This window comes from Tamandua tetradactyla, chromosome 1, assembly GCF_023851605.1.
Source record: "Tamandua tetradactyla isolate mTamTet1 chromosome 1, mTamTet1.pri, whole genome shotgun sequence".
NCBI classification, from domain to species: Eukaryota; Metazoa; Chordata; class Mammalia; order Pilosa; family Myrmecophagidae; genus Tamandua; species Tamandua tetradactyla.
The window spans coordinates 84,718,197-84,736,422 of NC_135327.1; the positions used below are offsets into that span (position 1 = coordinate 84,718,197).

Genomic DNA, 18,226 nt, shown 5'->3' on the forward strand with positions numbered 1-18,226 from the left:
ACCCTTGTGTTCTTACTTAATCCACAAAAGCCTAAATGAAATCCAGAGACATAGAGAAGCTGAACCAGGGGCTTTGGTCCCAAAAACCAACTCCAGAAGCATGCACTTGGCCTAAAGTAAAATCTAAGAAGGAATTTCCAGTCTTCTTCTTGTGCTCAGATCAAGAGTGAGATGTGTTTGGACAAAAAAACAAACCTGACAGGACCTCAGGCTATATTAATTGTGCTTGTTAGTGATTAATTAGCTAATTAATCTCCATGACAGCTAATTTTATTTTTTTTAAATAAGGGCAGAGACAGGTCTCCTTCAAGAGGAAAATGGCTAAGCTGAGAGTGATTTGAACCCCTGTGACATAAAAGGGAGTTGGAGAAGTTGGGAACGTTCAGCCCTCAGAAGGGAATGTTTAGGAAGAAAGAGTGGGACATCTTCAGCGATCTGAGCTATTTCTTGGAGGAAGGATGAGACTTACTTCATGTTGACTCCAGAGGGCAGAGCTGGGACCAAAGGTTGCAGGAAGGTAGATTTCAGCTTAATTTTTGTTGAAAGAGGGACAGAGTTCCCTATCCACTCTTAGACTGCTAACATTTACTGAGCCCTCACAATGCACACACTAATTTAAAGCTGCCTTGTGCTTTAATGTGAAAGTCATGGATCAAAATTCATACTATTGCAAGTGTTCCACAGTATCCTTAATAATGCTTCTTTTACTTGCTGCTTTTTCAGTTATCTCATTTAATATGTGTCTTGTTGACTGCTATTATATTATTCACATTTTGCAGATGAGGAAATAGAGAAGTTGTTACTTTCCTGGAATCACCCTGCTTTCAGTTATTGGCTTATAACAACATGAACTGGGGTATTTCTTTGCTGTTAACACTGCCTCCCAGGATTTATGCATATAATAAAGGGTTAGCTCAGGACTGTTTCATAGTAATGTAATGTAAGCTACTGAAGCGATTTGTGGAATTCTGAATTTTCTAGTGGCCACATTACAAACATTTATAAAGAACAATTTCAACGACATACATACGTATATGCATACATACATATTCAATTAACAATACACTTAACATATTATCTGGGCATGTAACCCTTATAAAAATTAGTGTGATATTTTACATTCCATTTTTCATACCAGGTCCTGTGTGTATTTTATACTCTCAGAACATTTCAGCTCTAGTCACATTTTAAGTGCTCCATAGTGAGAGGGAGCCTTTGGCTGCTGTAGGACAGCCAGTATTGGGTTAAAATTTAATTCTCTTGGGGGTGGGGGTTGATTCTTAAAGGGGTGCTTTCACCTTTACTCTCCACCTTAGATTCTGATGCTCTCCCACCCCCAGCTTGTCTATTCGACCAGTTTGGAAGGAAAGTATAGCAACTGCCTTTGCCTTTCCTGTTGGAGCCAAACATAGTTTTTTCTAAATTCTGGGAGGTTAGGTGTTTCTCATGCAACCTCCTAACAACTGTCATTTCCCTCCTGCCAGCTATGCTGGGAGTTATCGTGTTTGATTTCTCCTCTGAACATGACAAGTAGGTTGCATGAATTAAATAATTTATTTTAAATATCAAATCGGGAAGGAATGTCTTACTTTAATGCAAATTTTCCAAATTAGAGAGTCGCGGGTTTAATTGATTAAAAATATATGTTGTGGTTTTAATTACAGAGTCGATAAATGCATGGGTGACTGAGAAGTGGAGGAAGAATCATTCTGTTATTTGCCACGCGGTCTAAGGGGAGCGGTGTAGAGTCCAATCCCACGCGGCAGCCCGTTTTAAAGTGGCTTTAAATGGGCTCACCGAAGTTTCCCCGCAAAATCCAGAGCCGGTTGCCAAAAATGAAAACATATAAAAAGATGCCACGCGCTCTCGGCCTCCCGGAGGTGGCGCTATGAGGGTGACGGAGCTAATTAGTGCCTGCAAAACGCAGTGTGTGAGCTCATCCGAGAAGTCATACTCTGCTTACATACTATTTATAGTAGATCTGAAGCATTCACTGTGTGACATTTTCCTATTTTTAAGCTGGGGGACATCAAAAAGTCGTGGGCACGCCCTCAAGGAAAAGTGCAGTGGGCAGGTACCAGGGCGGGGCGACAGGCGACGCGCCAACTACGCGCGTCCGGCGCAGGTGTCGGTGGTGGCGGCAGCAACTCCGCAGCGACCGCCGGAGAGGAGAGTTCACCGCAGATCTCGGGATGCCTTGCAGATGCAAAATGTGTCCCTGGCCAGCAGGAGGAAGGAAGAGGAAGTGAGAGCAGAGGCAGCCGGCGGCGCAGTACCGGGCCGACCCGGAGTGTAAGTGCGTGTGCTCCAACGAGCGAGCGAGAGCGGGCGAGGATGGGCACGGGATAGAGGCAGAGTCACCCACATCACCGCGGCCCGGAGCGGGGCGACGGAACCTCTGGTTCCCTTCTGTGGTCGCGAGTCGCCCGAGCTCTAGTCGCTGGGAACCCTTGCGGTCGCCACCACTCTCCCGCGACCCCGGGCAGGTTCGTAAAGTTTCCTGGGCTGACGCCGAGCCCGGACTCGCTGACCTCAGCGCGGCCGGGGAGGCTGCTGGGGCTTGCGGCTGGGACTGGGAGGAGGCGTCCTGCTCCGAGGGACTCTAGGCGCCGCGGTGACACTTTTGTTTCCTCCCTGGGGGAGCCGCCGCTTCGGCGGGGGTGGCCGCCGCGCCTCGCGGGGGTGAGAACTGAGGGCGCCCCGGGGCACTGGGTAGTTGGGGAAGTCTGCGCAGAGGGGGCGGCTGGAGTGCGCGAGGAAGAGGAAGCAGGGGGCTCTGGAGGTGGGGCGCCCCTGGGATGGGGCGCAGGGCCCGGGGCCCGGGAGCCAGACGAGACCTTTCTGGCAGGGCCGGCTGGAGGCGAGCACCCGAGGGTTGTGCGGCTGGCGCGGGGGTGTCGGAGCCAGGGGGAGTGCGGGGTTGGGGGCTTGGAGTCAAAATTTCGGGAAGCCAAGAAGCTGCGCTGGAGACTGCTGGCAGCTCAGACTTGGAGGTTTCCTGCAGATTGGAGGGAATCCCCCGGAGAGCGCGCTGCTGGGAGGGGGCGATAATGGGCTAGAAGGGATGGAGGGGCCAGAGGAGAGGAAAGGACTGGTTAGGGCAATTGTGAGCTCCGGGGTGATTGTTAGTAAATACCCGCCTACCGGGGACACGCTGGGTCCCCGCTGGGACTGGGAAAGGCGGCAGGGGGCTCCGATGGGAAATTCCGGCATTGGAAGGGGGGCGCACGGGTGCTCCTTCGAAGAGAAGAGCTGCGGAGTACTGGGGGCCCTGAGATCGGAGATGAGAGGGGCGGCAGCGACTGCCAGAGCAGCTTTGAGGAAGAGGAAATACAGAACTCAGCCGGCCCAAGGGTGCGCGCGTGTTTGTGCTTGGGAAATCCGTGTTGTGCCGCGGGCGCGCGCGAGGGCGGCGAGATTGTGTGTGTGTGTGTGTGTGTGTGTGTGCATTTGGCCGCGGGGGGCGTTGGAACTAGGGACTCCGAGCCAAATGGCCCTCTCCCGTCCGGAGACCGTTTGAAGTTGGCAGCTCCAGGCACGGATTTGTTGGCGGCCGGGCTGGGCCCTAGGTAGTGTCGGGTCTCTGGGGGCTCTGGACAGCTCCTGAGACTCACGGCGCACATTTGGGAAGCCCTGCTCCCGGGACCGTGGGCCGCACAGCAGCGCTGACCATGAATGATGCAGACCGAATTCGTCCTGCTAAAGATTTCAGAGAACTAAGGCAGAGGTTTGTGCCTCCTGAGACAAGCGAGGGGCTCCCACTATGGGGCTCCCGGTAACTTGAGGGTAAGATGAGTGGGGCTGTGGAAGAATTTCTGAGTTTTTGTTTTGATTTTGCGGTTTTACCCTTCTTCTGTAAAATAGAAATAATTAATGACCTATAGTTATATATCAAATCTTTGAGTGCAACTTTGGGAAGTAGAGGGACTGAACCCACTGACGTTCACTTTTAGCCTGCAAAGCCTGGCAGCATCTGTTAAGGGCTTCCTCCTAGGGTCATGGTTTTTCACATTATCTCACCTCCATTCCTGTTTCCCAAGGTTATTTCAAAGATTATTGTCCCCTAATTTACAGATGAGGGAATGAGGCCCAGAGAAGTTGGGAGTCTAGATACCCTGCTGGCACGTAGGTAACTATTTTTTCCTTCTCAGGTAGCAGCCCTTTGGAACCTCTGCTCTTTACCGTGTTACATTTCCTGTCTCGTGAAGGTTGCGGTTAAATGTGCATTTTGCCTTCTTTCCTACTACATTTATCATAAGGCTTTTTTTTTGATCAGTTGAACCGGTTGTCTCCTTGGGGAATTGTGAGGGAATGGCCTGGAGTGCTGGAACCCCGCAATGAGGGTTGGGTTGGGAGGGAAGGGAACTGGAGAACAAGAAGCTTGATAGTTTTCAAGAGTAGGGGAAGCTGGGAGGCAGGCCCAGATCCGAGTTTGGGGATCCTCAGAACCTGGAGCAGTGATAAGGCTACTGGATGGGTGGCTGTAATGACGGCCATGTTCCCACCACCACCACCGTTCCCATCTCATCTCTCCGTCCTCATTAATTGCAGCCACTCTGACCTCCTTACCTTCCTCTGTTTAACCCAGTTCTCTCCTCAGGGACTTTGCATATGCTACAGGTGCTGTTTGAGGAGTCTTTCCCAGGAAGTCCAGGTGGTTCACTCCCTTGCTTCCTTCTAGTCTTTGCCCAGATGTTGGCTTTTCAGGGTCCCTTCCTTGACTACCCCATATAAAGTAGTAATTGGGCATTCAGTGGTTTTTGCTTTATTTTTCCTCTTAGCATTTATTACCCATAAACATATATTCATTTGTTTAGTTGATTATTGTCTGTTTCTTCTGCTAGAATGGAAACTGCATGAGGGCGGGGACCTTATCTTGTTTACAGTTCCAAATCCTAGAGTACTTCCCCAGCATATAGTAGGTGCTGAGTAAAAATCTGTTGCCTGACTCAAGGAGAGATGCCCAGTTTGGGGAGAGACCGACCAGGAAAATATTCCAGCATCAGTGGCAAGTAGGGAGGCCAGGATTTTGCTTTATTTCCCCTGTCCTTAACCCCCCTGCCCAGCCACTCTTCTTTCAGACTCCTTTCTACCTTGAGTGGACTCTTCCCCTAGAACTTGAGACTTCAGAAATGGATAGAGAGGTGATTTCTTTGAAAGCAAGCATGCTTTATTAATAATGTATAGCCACTTCAGATCTGGTATTTCATCACTCTCCTTGGAGAAAGTCTTTTCAAAGTGTGTTGTTTTAGCCAAGGAAATAATCTCCTAAGAAGAAGGACATTACTGTGAGCAGAGTGAAGTCTGCTACATCCACTGCCACATTCCTCTCTTCCAGCAGATGAAAGTGAAGGCAGAGAGGAGGAGGGAGGGAAGGGAGAGAAGGAAAGGGAGGCAGAAAGAGAAGCCGGATAGCAGAGGCAGGGGAGGAGAGAGATGAGGAATGCCTAGAAGAAAAATGAAGGGGAGAAAACAGATGTGGGCTTCTGTAAGTGCTATTCAGTCATATGCATTTATTAAATTACAATATTGAAGATAAAAATAATTTCCCCTTAGGGTATTTAGTGTGAGTGGGTAAGGAAAGAAGGGGGAGGGGAGAGCTTCGAAGCCCTTGCTGAGAGGATGTGGCTGGGGGCGTGGCAAGGTGCTTTACAGAGCACACACTTTGCTTACTTAATCATTTTGCCTGATGCTAAAGGTTTAAGGGGATCATTCTTATGAAGGTAACATTTCCTGTTCAAATGTAAGATGGTGGAAATCGTTAAAGCTCATAAACTGAAGCCTGCAGCTGCTTTTTAATGCCTGGAATCATCCAAATGGATGGTTTGTTTTATATGACAGTCTGTTGGATGTAGAAAGGGTGGGGAATTACTAAACCCTGTGTGCATCACAGAACCTGAAGTACTAATTTCATAACTCTAGTTCTGCTTTCTTCTAGTCTACTAGACTAGTGTTTTTAAAAGTTTAGTCTTGCAACCCAGAAATGGATCATGGTTTCAATTTTGTAAGTCCAGACCAGCAGTTTAAAACATGAAATAGAGGAGAATGCAATGGAAGACAGAGTGTTTTACAAAACATATGCCAAATCTTAATGTAAAATGTATTGTTCAGTTTGATTTTTTAAATTTTCATTTTAATAATAATTCTGGGGCCCCCAGGAGTCTACATTTGTTACCAACTCGTCAGGGATTCTAATGACAATGGTTCATTCAATCATACTATATGAAATACTTAGTCATCTCCCCTGTATTAAATGCTTTGGTTTAAAGCCCTGCAGGAGATGCTGTTTCCAAGTGTTGAATCGGATGCAGTAAAAGTGTAAGCCATTGACTTAACTTTTAAATACACTGTTTATAGAGCTGGACGGTGTGCTAGCCCTGCTACTACCATCTTGGAAGTCGTGAAATTCCCAGTGGCATATTTTTCACTTCATTCACTCTTTAACCTTGCTTAGAAAAAAATTTACTGCATATATACTTTCCTCGTCTGGTTCCAGTTTAGAGGTTTTGAGGTCTTTGGAAATTTACTCTGCCCGACTTTTCCTTTCATATATTATGCCTAATATGCCCTGGATGCACCATTTTAATTACTATCAGAATTTTGTAAAGACAGTAACAGTCCCATCTGGTGGTAGCAGGGCTGCTGGGATGTGTGAGTAGATTAGCATTTTTGCTGACCTGAGTTTGAGACTGAGTATCCAAAGAGGAAAGATAAAAGCTGAGCCCTTCAGCCCTGTCCGTAGCACAGAGATTAGGAAGGCCAGACAACCACACATCAGAGTGTGGCTCCCATGAAATGCTGGTGGCCCGTGAAAGCCTTCACATAGGCCGAGCATAGCGTGTTCAGCTACAGTGAAACAACCCTGCGTGCACGGTGCCCACACTGGTAGCATGTTTTAGTTCCTGGATAAGTCAGGGTATCTGAAGCGTAGCACTTAGAATTTAGTTCAAATAGCCAGAACTAAATCCTGCAAAACGCAACATGATCCATGATTAAATTAACTGCTTGTGGCTTAGCAGGATGTTTTCAAACTAGTCATAAGTTAATTGCAGGTGCAGTTTGGGCAGTTTTGTTACTGGCCTAAGGTGGGCTGAACAGTGAAGGCTCATAGGAATATGTGTGGGAGAAGGAATGCTAGCTCATCAAACAGAATGAACCACAGCAACAACCTGGTATAGTGGAGAATTTAGTCACACGTAGAAATAGAAGGAAATGATGAACCTCAGTCAATGTTCCAGGCCCCCTCAATCACTGATTTCCAGAATCCGAGCATGATTATTATTGGAATCCCAATTTTAGGAATTGAGGCTAGAGTTTTGGCTATTTTAGTTCTTACAGTTCAGGGAACAAAAACTTCCCTCTGTAGAAAACACTGTAAAACGTGTTACTTCCTTGACGCCTACAGGGTTGCTACGCGTTACGTGGGTTGTACTTGCTGGATAAGGAGCCATGGTTTGAAGGAACCTGATCACTTACGCCCTTATTAAGCATTGCCTGGATGGGCTTGGAGCCCCAGGATCAACTGGGTATTTTCCTCCAGGCGCTGACACCTTCCTCTCTGAGTACTGTTTTGGGAATGATGGGGAACCATCACACTAGCCAACAGAGTGTTGTTATCCCATTTTACAGAAATGCCACCTAGGTATCTGGAAGGTAGAGCTGAGCCTTAAACTCAGGGTTTCTGACACTTCGTTCACTGCTGCTTCTTTCCCCTGCACCACGATGCCTATTTTGTTAATTCCCTCTCTCGTTGGCTTCTCCTGGACTTTCTAGCCTCTGGGGCTCAGGGCCCCCATGGAGAGTGGTGCTGCAGCAATATCCGCAGAGACTCTTTATTCTCGAATGTATTAGAGATATCTTTGTTTCAGGAAGATGGCTCTGGGTTGCCATGGCATCCAAGGATGTGCCCACTACCACTGAGGCAGAGTTGTTCAGATTCGGTGCCCCTTTTTGGATATCTCATTTCAAAGTTGACCTCTGTAGCCTTGAGAGTCAGTGGATCCTTCTCTCAGGGACAGTGTACCCATCAACTAAGCTCATGACATTGAAGGGCATGAATCAGAATGCAATGTATTAATAAAGAAAATATTTGCCAAGGGGAATGGATATATATTCTTTAGCCAACACTTTGTACCTTGTGGATGTGTCATGGGGAAAGCAAAAGTATGGCATCAACTAGAGGAAAGTATATTTAACACACAGTACTTTTCAGCTAGCCACAACTTTTAGAATTTTCCTGCCCTGTAGATTAACACTGGCTCGGGGAACCAGAGATGGAGTTTTCTTACCAGAATGGGTTCTCCTGTGGGTGATGTGGTGGTTTCTGATGTTGTCATCTTTCTACTTGTAGATGATTGCCCATTTTGTGTTGACCCTCACTTTTAGGTAATCTCAGCCTCAGGACTATTGCCATTTTGGGCCAGATAATTCTTTGTTGTGGAAAGGCTGCTGTGTGATGTTTGCGATCCTCCCTGGCCTCTACCTACTAGGTGCCAAGAGCACCATCCTGTTGTGACAACCAAAAAGGTTTCCAGATATTGCTGGTTGTTCCTTCAGGGACAGATCCCCCAACCCACAGTTAAGACCCTCTGCTTTGGCTCCTTGAATAGGTTAAGGACAATTATGTATGCTCAGATAGGCTAGACTTTTCCCAGCCATTACAAGTATTCTGGAAATGCCCCAGTTGTCTGTTCATTTATTCCTTAGACACTGAGGCTTAGAAGATGGTGAATCACAAATGGGTGGCCTTGCCTATTCTGTTCATTCATTTCCTTTTGCTTTACAAGTTTCTGTTCTAGCTTTTTCCGTTCCTGTGCTGACATTGTCTTCCTAACCCAAATCAATTTCAACTTCGAATTTCTCGTGTTTCATCCTGCTTCCCTATGAGCCAAAGAAAAAGGAAACCGGTGCATGTATATCTCAGTTTTTTAAACAAGGTTCTTGTATTCAGATCACTGGTTACTCCATTAATTGCAACCTTTACATAACAGGAATGGGATAAATGAAATAAGAAAGGGAGGGTGGCTGACAAAATTCAGCGGGGCTCGTTCAGAGGCTTGTGGCACAAGATTAAGGAGATGTCAGTGGGAGAATGAGTTAGCTGGGTAGAATGTCTCTTAGGCTTTTAAAATTTACCCTGGCTAGGTGGATAGTAATGGGCATTGATATTCCATTAGTGTGACCAGACACGCAGCAAATCAGGGGAGAAGCCAAAATGTGCTGCTTATCATGTAAAGTCCTTATGCACATTGTCCACAAGATTTCTGTCCTAATCTTACCGCATTTATTTTCTTATGTAATTCTCCATCAACCTTTTATTTACCTTCTCCGATATGCTTTTATAGAGTACAGAGCACCTAGTGGCTTAAGCAATGGAGAAATGTTGTCAGGTTGTACACTAGTTATGTCTCCCCAAGACAGCAGCCTTCTTATAAGTCACTAGCGCTATAGCAACCCTCCACCCTTCCTTCCGCCCTTTGTCCTTTTTGTAAAAGTTTGAAATGGAATTTAGAGTGCCAGCATTTTGTGCTGTGAGGTTCGGTGAATGCGCAGTACTGGATGAGCTGTATTTTCCAGCCTGCTACACGCAATTACCTTTAATTTTGAAGCGTAATGCTTTTCAAAATATTTTTTTTCTTGTTTTCAGGCTCTTTAGCTCAAATGCATAGCCACAGCTGGCTTTGCCCTTGGCCCTCAGAAGGCATGTGGTTTGCTAGGTAGAGCTTAGTGGAGGGGTTTGGGTCAGATTGTGCTGGGTCAGAATTTTGGAGTGAATGAAGAGTGAATTCCGATAGTGCTCAGTAAGTCAAGACTACTTTACTTGGCTCCTACCCCCAGACTCTGCTCCTCCTTCCCATTTTTGTAGCATTTTTAGAATGAAATGTGTTCCCTAGTTATTGCAACTGTGGGCTACTCTGTGGGAAGTGACCAAATACTCAAGAATTTTGGTTTGGGGGACTGGGACTGATTCTTTCATATACTAATAATAAGTGTGGGAGGGGAGAGAAAGGCACACACACACACACACACACACACACACACTTATTAGTAGCACATCCATGCAGCCTTCCTAATGATAGGTCTTTGGAAGCAAAGAAATTATTATATCAGCTGCTGAATTCTATTTTCTTCAGCACTTGTCACTTTATAGGAAGTTGGTGTAAATCACCTTAAATCCAAACTTTTATCAAGGAATGATTGTTTCCATCATCTCTAGACTTATTCCACTGCCAGGAAAGGACTTTGACTCATTAGAACTATTTTTTTAATTACTACCCATTCTTCAATTGAGTGTTTTTGAGAAACATTTGCTTGGATTTATAAGAGACAAAGGCACTAAAGCTTTATTTATTAACTACAGCGTATTTTATAAAGAAATGTGTGGCTTACACTTAAAATGTCTATAAATATTTCCAAATTGAAATAGTACCTGAGTTTACAGCAGCCATCATAATGCTTCATTCATTCACTCATTTGATCAATCAGTCAAAAGCCTATTTTGATTGTGTTTTATGTCCCCTTCTCAAGGGACTGGGTGGGCATAATAAGACCCTCTCTGTAGGAGAATCCTGGAAGTGGGGAGAATATCAGAAGACCCATTAAGAGATAGTCATAACTGAGTAGGAGAAAGGTAGGGCTCATGTATTTGTGGATCACAGAAAAAGGAGTGTACAAATGTGGTGACTTCTGAGAAGGGTCTGGAAAGCTGAGTATAAAAGTAGGAACGTATTGTGTTCAGGGAATAGGGCATAGGGCATGATGTGGTGGGAGGAAAGTTCAGGAGAGAGCCTCATGTCAACTCTGCTGGGAGCTGGGCATTTGGACTATAGTGGAAGGGAAAGCCAAAGACGGATTTTAGGCAAAAGAAAATCAGTCTGATTTCTGTAAGAAATATGACTCCTGAGGTGGCATGGAGGATTGAGTAGAAGGGGTTACAACGGGAGGAAGGTGCCAAGGAAAAGTGGGAGCTCAAAGCTTCTCTCTTCTGAGCCTTCCCAAATAAGCACACAATCTTTTTTTTTTAAATTAATTTTTAATTAAAAAAAATACCAAAAAAAACACCAAACAAATGCAAACATTTATAATTTTTGATCGTTCTGTTCTACCTATATAATCAGTAATTCACGATATCATCACATAGTTGCCTATTCATCATCATGATCATTTCTTGGAACATTTGCATCTATTCAGAAAAAGAAATAAAAAGAAAACAGAAAAAAATTCATATATACCATACCCCCTCCCACTCCCCCTCACCAATCACCAGCATTTCACTCTAAATTTATTTTAACATTTGTTCCCCCTATTATTCATCTTTGTTCCATATGTTTTACTCATCTGTTGATAAGGTATATAAAAGAAGCATCAGACACAAGGTTTTCACAATCACAGTCACATTGTGAAAGCTATATCATTATATAATCATCTTCAAGAAACATGGCTACTGGAACACAGCTATACATTTTCAGGCAGTTCCCTCCAGCCTTTCTACTACATCTCGACTAACAAGTGATATCTATTTAATGCATAAGAATAACCTCCAGGATAACCTCTCGACTCTGTTTTGAATCTCTCAGCCATTGACACTTATTTTGTCTCATTTCACTCTTCCCCCTTTTGGTCTAGAAGGTTTTCTCAATCCCTTGATGCTGAGTCTCAGCTCATTCCAGGATTTCTGTCCCACGTTGCCAGGAAGGTCCACACCCCTGGGAGTCATGTCTTACATAGACAGGGGGAGAGTGGTGAGTTTGCTTGTTGTGTTGGTTGGAGAGAGAGGCCACACTGAGCAACAAAAGAGGTTCTCTTGGGGTGACTCTTAGGCCTCATTTTAAGTAATAAGCACACAATCTTGATAAAGAGAATACGTTAGTGAAGCAGTGGGCTTGCTGTGTAAATGCAACTGGAAGACAGATAGCCTGCCCTCTCCCCTCCCCCCTCCCCACCTTCCAGCCCAAGTAATGGGCCAGCCTGTGGAATCAACTTTCAGAGGCCAGCAGCTGGAGTGTAAGGGAGAGTCAAGGAGAGGAGGGGCCAGCACTGAGGGCAGGGTTATGTACAGACAGTGATGGAAAACAAAGCAAAGATCGTGGTGTCTGATTGGATTTGGGAAATACAAGAAAAGGCGTCTTTGAGGTTTATGGCTAAATAAATACATTGTTGATTGAGAGTTCACATCTCTTTTTGACTATGTCAGTTGGGTGACTTGGGATGTTATATAATTTTTCTCGGTCTCTATTTTCACATCTTTGAGATGGAAATAATATAAGTATCTATCTCTTGGAGTTGCTAAGGGGATTAAATATAATAATGTTTATAAAATATGGTACTCTATCAGCATTGGGTTGATTTATTATTATTATTGATGCTGTTATTGCTAATTCAGTCATTTGTGTTCAGTTTTGCAGTCAGGTATCATACCAAAATCATTTAAAGGCATGAGTTTATGACTTCATTTTCTTTTAAGTGGCCTAGGTAATTTTCCCTAAATCTTGACAGGACTGTTAGTTTGCTCTATACATATTTCCTTCAAGGATGTCAGAGAAATACATTGCTGATATACAGTTCAGGCTGACTTATGATGGGTTGTGTATTAAAAGAACTGACATAATGAAGTTCATGCTGTACTGTGTTAGGAATGTTGGGTTCTTTCATAAAAGCTTTTGTAAATAGATCTCTAACTCCATTCAATTAGAACTAACTTGGGATTTTACTATTTCATTTTTCTATTATTTTATTTTGGGGATAGAAAATGGAGGTTTCTGATTGGAGCTCATTTCCTTTTCTTGACTGCAGCTTTCAGGGCCTGTTTGCACTTGTCCAGTGAGTATAGGAGCCCTGAAAGAAAACCTCCAGTTACCAAGAAGCATTTTGCAGAAATTTAATTCAGCTGAACTGGGCTTCATATGATAATGCAGCATGTTCAAGAAGCTCAGTGGTTTCAACAGTACTTTCTCAACCTTTTTGAATAATTTGGAACCTTCTGACAAGTAGAAGATGACTGAGCTATTATTCATTGACAGGTGGGTAGTAGTAAAGTATTAATTTTTCTCCCTTAATCTGAGCCAGTCCTTTGGACTTCAACCAGATTAGAAATTATTCTTGAGATTAAAAAAAAAATTAACATTTTATTTTATGGCCATAGTAGAAGCCACCCATTCCCATTTCTACTTCTCTTTTATGGCTATTGCCAGTTTGTTTGGGTGTCTTTTCTCCTTGATGCTCCTTTAGGAGGGAAATGACTAGCTTATAGTCTCAACAGCTCATTAAGCAGTAGCTCTTGTACCCATTAAACAGTCACTTATTGGTGGCTTTTATGGAGTGAGTCGAAAAATAAAATGGAGTTCATTTTAGACACTAAAAATGTGGGTATGAGAGAGAAATAAATGGAAACTACTTCTCCAAGTTTATGCTTTAAAAGTAGCATAGTCCTCACCCCTATTACTCTAGCCAAGAAAAGTCACTTATCTAATCGTATGCAAAACTTGATTGGTATCTGACAACTCACAGAGTATTTTCAGTGTAAAATAAAATTCTCAGTCATTTTCTCTTCTCTCAGCTAGGTCAATGAGTATGGATTGCACATCTGCTAAAACATCGATTGTTCCTGTGTATCAGGATTGATGTGGAACTTTAAACACAATTCAGTGTTGTATATGCATTTAAAGACCCATAAAAGATTTATGTAGTGAACTACAGGTTTACAGTAAATCACTGAAGAGTTATAATCATGCTAAGTATATATCAATTAAAAAAAAGATTTCAAATATATTAACTCAACTAATACTCATTTATGGTAAATTGAATTATGTTCCCCAACAAATACATACTCTTAATCTTAATCCATGTCCTGTGGGTGTGAATCTACTGTGATAAAGAAACCCAGAAGTCAAAAGGAGGATATGTCACCATGTGAAGGAGGCAGAGATTCAAGCTGCCAGGGAACCCCAAGGATTGCTAGCAGCCAGCACTGGAACACTGCAGACTCCAAGAGAAAGCAAGCCTGGCTGATCAAAATCTGGATTTTGGACTTCTTCTGGCCTCAGAGCCATGAGCCAATAAATTCTTTTGCTCAAGCCAACGCATTCATTGTATGGTATGTGTCATAACACCTGAGGCAGACCAACACACCATATTTCAGATGGTGAAAATTAGGTGGCAGAGAGGCTGGCTGCCCAGCATCACAAAGATTCAGAGTCTCCTTTTGGCAGCACACCTTTGTGCTGTGCTCTCCCACTGCCAAGTTTCCATCAATTGGTCAAATTCATTTTGCCTCAGTTGAATCTGCTATATTGAAACGTTGTGTTGAGAGAGTCATGCTACTTGGTGAAGGTTGGACGGGGAGCGATTAAGAACTTTGTCCCAGGAGCATGTGAAGGAACATAGTCAGGGCAGCAAACTGATACCCGAGCTGCGGCAGATGGCTGGCAAGGACAGAAGAGGGAAGAGTGCCTCAATGGAGAGTTCTTTTATATACCCTGCGAGGTGTTGTTCCACAGTAGTAGAGTCTGTATTGCAATTGTTGCTGACTTGTTTAGGGCCATTCTGAATGTTTTCAAATATGCTGCAAACAATTTTATCATATGAAAGTGTGCGATAAAAGCAGCCTGGCCATTGGTGCCTGGACCTGGAATTGATAAGATGTAAGAAGGTATGCAGAAATATCAAAAATCACCATGAAAATCCCCAGGCCCATCTTATTTAAACTTATTTTTTAGACAATGAGAAGGTTTTAAGGTAATTTTTTTCAAGACCAGATGAGTACAAGGCCCAGGGAAATGGCATAATAGCAGTTTTAATGTTGGATTTCACTCTCCTTTCAAAATCCAGAAATTGTATAATGAAGAGTTAGGTTTGTCCAATTGACAGGTTAAATGCAAAAGATGGCATTTAATATCATATGCAGGTGAAGGGAAATACTGCAGGGCTTTAGTTCTCGGGATGCCAGGCACATATTAAAGCCTTTACATTAGGGAGATTATTACTGGTCAAAGGTGGTGGCTTCTTTTGCCCGGTGGCTGAAATGACTAATTCTTGAGGCACTGGAGTTTCAAAGAGAGAAAAAGTTTATTGCGAGGCAGGAAATCAGATGGCCTGTTGGACCAGAATCTGTCCACCCAAACTGTAATAATTCTGATAACTTTATAGTATCAAGAAATGGGCAGGTTTTAGGAAAATGAGCACGGTGGCCCCTTACGATGTAATTAGATGTGATCTAATCATTGAGCATGTACAGACTGATCACATGCTTAGTCACAGAACATATGTAGTAAAATGGTGGCCTTACTATGATTACGGGCATGCTTTTTAGTATTATAATGAGGTGTAGATGACTTACAGGTTAAAATCTAAGCTACTGCTCATGTTAGGTGGTCCCATTTTGGTTAGTTCTAATTTCAGTTATCAAGATGACTTTGGACTTGGGGTGGGTTAGTTCTAGGCTGACCCAGGACCCTCCATTAATAACCATTAGGGTCTGTCATTAGTGATCACAAGAATCCTAAGTTGAAAAAAACATAAAATTGATACAAGTGAGGGTCAGTCACAAGGTTTTTACAATCACAAGTGCACAGGATAAAAGCTACACAATCATTATCAGAGATCAAAGTAACTGGATTACAATTCATAGATTTCAGGTGTTTCCTTCTGTCTACTCTAAAAACCAGAAAGTAAAGAGGAATATCTATATAATAATTCAGTAACCACAATCATCCCTTAAATCCTAACTTCTCGTTTACAGAACCAGAGTATAGTTTAAATCTGTGACTGCTACTAGGGGTTCAAATTAACCTCCAAGGTTTGATTTTGAAATCTCTTTAGTTCATTTGTTCATTCATTCAACAAATATTTATTGTGCATCTGCTGTGTACCACGTGCTGATATATGGACAATAATGAACCCCCTTCTTAGAAAAAGAAAATAAACCTGCTACTGATTTCCTGGAGCTGTTTCTTTACCAGTGGAGGAAACATACATTAATCAAAGGATCACCCAAATAAATATAAGATTTAAACTGTGTTAAGGGCAGTAGGGAAAGAGATTCATGACAGGAGGGCCTAGAAAACAGGGCAGTTGTATCCAAGGAGACCTGAAAAGGGGGTGAAGAAGTTTACTGGAAAAGAGTGGGGTGGGTTCGCACCTGGGAAGGCCTTGTGAAGTGGGAATGTGGATGGGGAAGTGGTTGGGGGAGGGGACCCTGGCCGGTGGGAGGGATGAGCCAGACCAGGGATTTGGATTTTCATCAAAAGAGCAATAGGAAGTCAGTGAAGTGTTTTTTACCGAAAGAAGTGACATGATCAGATTTATGCTTTGAAAAGCTCCCCCTGGCTCAGGGTATAAATTTTACATCACTTAAAATTGGCCACGGTGAGACTGCACTATTACTACTTTTAGAATCTGACAATTTCTAAAAGAATCAATTTAGCCCCTAGTGTCTCTCTAAAATTTTAAACGGCAATTTAAAGGAGTGATTTAGCTTGGGCCTTGTGAGTGCTTAAGAATGATAAAGTACCTAGTTCTGTGGTTCTAGACTTCAAAATGTGTAAGAATCGCGAAGGACCCAGGGAAGTGTATTTTAACTTGTCCCTCAGGTGAGTCTGTGACAAGTGGTCCTGGACTCCAATTTGGGAAACATTGTTCTTGAGATTGGTAAGGAGTGAAAGGAAAACGATAGATGTCAGGGTAAAACCTCATCAGGCAACCAGAAGATGGAACCTCTTTATTACCTTCCTGGATTTTCACCAGGGCCTCTTCTCCCGATTCTAGAGGGATTTTCTTGCAGTGCCCTTTGAAATGGATTCTAAATCCTGTGAGTTACTTCTAATTTATTTCCTGATCTTTTCACATGCAGCTTTTTTTCTCAGATCTGTGGCTTACTCCTCCTATATCTCTGATATTTTACCTTTCACTTTGCCACCGTTTAATAAGAATCTTTTTATATAAACCCTGGATGAGTTTATGAAAGAGGAAGATTGCCTGTGGATAAGCCAGGTCTTTTGAGGATGGGAGATGCTGGGCTTCTCATTGGATTTTTCCTCATTTTGCCCTCAGAGCAGAAGGCTGAGCCCCTAGGTTTCCTTGACACCTTAATTGCTTCTCTGTGCAAGCATTTGTCACACTCATGGCTTTTTCCCTGATTAGCCTGGAGAACTTGAAGGTATGCTTTCCCAATGCTGAGCCCATTAGGGTGCTCAACAAGTATTTGTAGAAAAGAGTACTATTATTCACATATATGAGCACATTGCCAATTTTGCAGCCTCTTTGGAAGTGTTTTAAAGATGCTTCTTCTTTTTTGAGTAAGAGCCCCAGGGACATGCTGCTCAGGTGTCCCTGGGGCATTATTCTCCTTATCCTCCATTTTGCTGAAGACCAGCCCTGCTGGAGGTCACTGTGATTGAAGGTTCATCTGAGCTTGGGCCAGACCAGACGTCTGATGTGAGATGGCAAACGGTCACTTGCTTTGTGATGCCCTAATTCCTTGGTGGCATCCATTATGGCTTGCTGGTCATTCTGCTGTGCCCAAATCTAGTTTGGATGGAAGGAACATTCCAAAAGAGGAAACCGGCATGTTAACCATTATCAGTGCTGTCTGCAGAAGTATTCTGCACATATGTGAGTCCATTGCCCATTTTAAAACCCCTTTGGAAGAGCTTTGAAGATGCTTCTTCCTCCTTGAGTAAAGACTCTTTCCTCCTCCTTAAGTAAGGACCCAAGGGACATGCTGGTGGCTGGGAGGCATGGATAAGAGTCACATCACTCATGTGTCTACCTATAATTCTCTCCTAGTCACCAAGCCACCTAGGGTGCGTTGACATTAAAAGAACCATTATTAGGTTAAGCCCTGAAGCTTCTCTCCGATTTGTCCCTTCATCCACAGGTTAGCCCAGCCCTCAATCTAGAGAGTCTGCTTCTCACTTGCTCCCCACCCCCAGCCCCTGTGGGTGACCAGGCATTCATGACACACACTGGGGGCTGGGCTCTTGACTGTGAATGTGGTTACCCACATTTTATTTATTACATTCTGAGCACATCGTGGCCTTGATAATTTATGTTTCTGGGATGTAATAGCACATTATTTCTCTAACAGCTATCGGGGGTTTCAGCTAGCAGTTGAAACTTGATAGGTGTCTTGGCTCTTCACTGCTGGAATGATTTATCCTGATGTTCAAGTGCTGAGCTGAGCCCTTTTCTTTCAAGCCAAACAGCACACAGTAAACCCCCAACTTAACAG

The 18,226-nt window shown here is 43.6% G+C and overlaps 1 protein-coding gene across 7 annotated transcripts in view; it reads left to right on the plus strand.

Annotated features, from left to right (window-relative positions):
• Positions 1-2,088: 2,088 nt before the first annotated feature.
• The window catches only part of ELMO1 (engulfment and cell motility 1), a 577,880-nt gene continuing 561,742 nt past the window's right edge, over positions 2,089-18,226 (plus strand). Inside the window, exons 1-2 of one of the 7 annotated variants that reach the window (XM_077119654.1) lie at positions 2,090-2,292; positions 12,793-13,019. The gene's annotated coding sequence lies outside the window, so the exon portion shown is untranslated. The other 6 variants (XM_077119663.1, XM_077119659.1, XM_077119672.1 and 3 more) reach the window with 6 other exon arrangements.